The sequence below is a fragment of the Silene latifolia genome, chromosome 8 (genome assembly GCF_048544455.1).
Source record: "Silene latifolia isolate original U9 population chromosome 8, ASM4854445v1, whole genome shotgun sequence".
In the NCBI taxonomy this organism is placed as follows: domain Eukaryota; kingdom Viridiplantae; phylum Streptophyta; class Magnoliopsida; order Caryophyllales; family Caryophyllaceae; genus Silene; species Silene latifolia.
Window position 1 is genome coordinate 49,263,306 of NC_133533.1, and position 4,134 is coordinate 49,267,439.

The 4,134-nt window shown below is 40.2% G+C and overlaps 1 non-coding gene across 1 annotated transcript; it reads right to left on the minus strand.

The window, feature by feature from the left end:
- Nucleotides 1–2,082: 2,082 nt before the first annotated feature.
- LOC141597632 (small nucleolar RNA R71) lies at nt 2,083–2,189 on the minus strand. The gene has a single exon (XR_012522856.1). It is a non-coding gene; the product is annotated as a small nucleolar RNA R71 (small nucleolar RNA).
- Nucleotides 2,190–4,134: the final 1,945 nt, after the last annotated feature.

Sequence of the window (4,134 nt, forward strand, 5' to 3'; positions counted from 1 at the left end):
GTCCGTCCTCCCCAGTCCGAGCGTCCTCACCAAGAATCCGCTCGGATTCCCCATGCCCAGTCCGAGCGTCTTGTTCCTCGATCCGCTCGGATCGTCCACCCAGATCCGGCCGTCCCGACTCCCCCGCACGGATCACAACACAAAGACACGCTTTCGTTCTTCAAGCTACGAAATGGAGAAGCCCTTCTCTCGGACAATCCCGGAGGCTCCTTGCTCAACTTAAAAGTGTAATTACTAGTTTAGCCCTTAGTTAACCCTAATGCATCCTCCCTAATTTTCACTATAAATACCCCATTAGTCTAATTAGAGGAGCATGTTCTTCTTATCAATAATTAGAGTAGTTAATATCAATCAAATCTCTCTTCAATATTGTAATCAAATATTAATCAAGTTTTAATCCAAGTTTTAGTTCTTTAATCTCTCTCTAGTTCTTCATTTATTTTGGGTAATTAGAAGATTATTGGGTTTATTGGGAGATTGACAACCTTCCATCAATCATCAAGTTCTTCTATTATTCTTGCTTTATTATTGGAATCATTAGTAGGTATAATCTCTTAATCCCTTTTTAATTATTGCTAATTACTTTCATTTATTCATCATGTTTCATTATGTTAGTATGATTGACAACCTTTCTAGCATGATCAATATGATAATGAGTGAGTAGTCTCTTAGCTAGGGTTTAATGGGTGATTAGGGGAAACCAACATGGGGAATGATTCATGCTTAAATTAATATGCTTTCATATCTTATTTGCTTGCTTGTTTTGATCTTAATACATGCACATGTTATATTTGATGAAATGCTAAGCCTATGAATCCTTGCATTTACTATCATCTTCTATCCTTTCAACTTGACTTGTAAGACATAACCCAACTCGAGTCTTGTTAGACCATGCATGTGTTAAGTAGGGAAGATTAAGTCGACTTGTAGGTGTTGTACAATCCAAGAGATTCGGCTCCGGACCCAAACTTTCCTAGGATTGTAAGATATAACCCAACTCAATCCATCACAACAATAATTGCTTGCTTATAATTTGAGAACATGTTTGTATGATCATATCCCATGATTCCCCTATGAACCCATGACACCCTAGTGCTTTTAATCAATTGTTTACACCCTTATTTCATTTACCTTGTTAGTTTATTTTCATTGCTATTTTAGTTTAGTGACCTTCTACATCAACCCAATTTGTGACACCCCTAGACACCACTAGTTACAATAGAATCTTCATTTCAATACCCGTCCTTGGGATCCGACCTTTACTTGCCTCTTTACTAATTGTAGAGTTGTTTGTGAAGTATAAATTGTGTTTTGTATCGACCATTGACCAACGACCACATATGCTTAATTGTGAACACCAAATGGCACCGATCAAAAATGGCGCCGTTGGCGGGGACGGTGTTTAATTGATTTAAGATTTCTTTTATTGTTTTTAGTTGTGTCTTTTTCACCTTGGGAAGTAAAACTCCTCAAGGTTTGTTCTAATTGTTTTCTAGTTGTTTGATATTTTGCATGTCTAGAAGGTTACAAAGAGATTTGTTACCTTTTGACCGTGAAATCGAAAGAACCTTGACGAATAATAGGAGACTTGTTAGGAGGAATTTGGGAGGTGTTGGTGAAGTTGTTCAACCCACTAGTGAGTTTGTCAATCCTTTCGCAATAGAAGGAGAAGAGAACCCATTAAACAATACCACACAAAATCCACCTACAATGCCTAAATTCTCGTCACACTCTATACCCACCGAGGAGGATCTACCAAATGGTACTCCTACCCCACAACATCTTACCGGAAACTTTATTGCCAAGTCCGCCTTCATCCAACTAGTTGAGAGGAGCCAATTCGTGGGAATGCCTAGTGAGGACCCTCATTCTCATATGGAAACATTTTGTGATTATTGTGAAGCTATCTCTCAAACGGGCGTGACTCAAGACCAAATAAGATGGGTCTTATTTCCTTTTTCGTTAATCGGCACCGCAAAGCAATGGTTGAAGAGCCTTGATAAGACCACCCTTGGAATAGATTCTTGGAAGAAGCTAGCTCTAGCTTTCTACAAAAAATTCTACCCACCGGAGAAGACCAATATGCTAAGAGCTCAAATTACGGGTTTTAAGCAAAGGGATGAAGAGTCTTTGTATGAAGCTTGGGAGCGGTTCAAAGGTATTTGTCGCTCATGTCCTCACCATGGACTTAGCGAATGGTTTTTAGTGCAACAATTTTGGAATGGTTTATATGAAGATTCAAGGAACATTCTCAATATGGGATCAAATGGAATGTTCACCGAAGTTGATGACAATCAAACATGGAACAAGATTGAGGAAATGGCGGTCCATAATTCGCAATATAGTAGGCCTCGCAAGGCTACTAGAGGAGGAAAGTATGAAGTGGACACCGTTACTCAATTGGGTGCTCAACTTAGTGCTCACATTGACACAATCAACTTGAAGTTTGAACAAGCTATGGCTAGACTTGAGGAAAGCTCAAAATCATCAAAGCATCATGTCAATGCCATGACGGCATCCTCATCAATCCCAAGCGGGATATGTGAGAATTGTGGAACCTTGGGTCATGACTCAAGTGAATGTAGGGGAACAACCGAACAAGTCAATGCTTTCCAAGCTTACAAAAGTGGCACCCCTTATTCAAATTTTTACAATGAAAACACCAAGTTCCACCCAAATCTCTCATACAAGAGCCAAAATGTCCAAAACCCTCAAACTACATACACTCCACCACCCATGAGAAATCAAAATCAAAGACCCTTTTTCAATCAAAACCAAGGCTACCAAAACCAAAATCCATACAATCACCACAATGACCAAAGTTTTGATGTCCAAAAAGTGGTCATTCAAATGCAAAAAAATCAACAAGAATTCTTCACCCAAATGCAAAAGGATAGCCAAGCGAAGGATACCACCATCAACAACATTCTAGCTCACACCAAGATGTTGGAAACACAATTGGCCCAACTAGCATCTTCAAGCTCATCAAGACAAAAGGGGCAATTACCACCTCAAGGTAATCCCCTAGACATGAAACGGTTAGTGCCATTCACTTGAGAAGTGGTACAAGATATGAAGCACCGAAAAAGCAAGTTGAGGATGAAGTTGTGAGAGCTAGTGAGAATGAAGTTGTGGTGGAAGGTCCCAAGGAAGGGGAATCATCAAAAGAAGAAAGTTCAAAGAAAAATGAAGACAAAACCAAAGAAAAGGAGCCCATTGTGATTAGACTTCCTTTTCCAAGTCGTCAAGCCAAGCCCAAATTTGATGATCAACTTGGAAAGTTCATGGAAATTGTGAAGAACTTAGAAGTCTCAATTCCTTTCACGGAATTAATCAATCACGTTCCGGCCTATGCAAAGTATATGAAAGATATCCTCACAAAGAAGAAGTCAATCCGGAAACTTGAGACTATCGCCTTCACTAAGGTGAGTAGTGCAATTCTTCAAGGGAGTTCACCTCCAAAGTTAAAAGATCCGGGAAGCTTCTCAATACCGTGTACCATCGGCGACACAACGATCAACAAAGCCTTATGTGATCTAGGGGCTAGTGTGAGTGTCATGCCGTACTCGGTAAGTAAAAGGTTGGGAATGGGAGAGCTCAAATGTACCAACATCACTCTTCAAATGGCCGATAGATCGACGAAGACACCGCTAGGGATATGGGAAGATGTCCCCGTGCGAATTGGGAAGTTTTTCATCCCGGTGGACTTTGTCATTGTTGATATGGAGGAAGATTCCAACATTCCAATCATCTTAGGAAGACCTTTCCTACACACCGCCGGTGCGGTAATTGATGTGAAACATGGAGAGCTCACTCTAGAAGTGGGAGATGAAAGCATAACTTTTAATCTTGACAAGACCATGAGAGCTCCTCGTTTGCATGAGCCATGTTTCATGATTGATCATTATAGCCGAAAAGATGAAAAGAAGAAATCGGAACTCCAATGGAAGAAGAAAGTTGAAGATGCTCCATTCAAAGAGCAAGTGAATTGTGAAAAGGAGAGCTTGCAAAGCTCATCAAAATCAACCAAGGAAGAAGAAGATGGCCTCATTGGCCAAGAAAAGAAATTGGGAGAGTTGTCTCCATCCAAGCAAGAGATTTTCAATGATCAACTCAATGAAGTTTGTGGTCTTT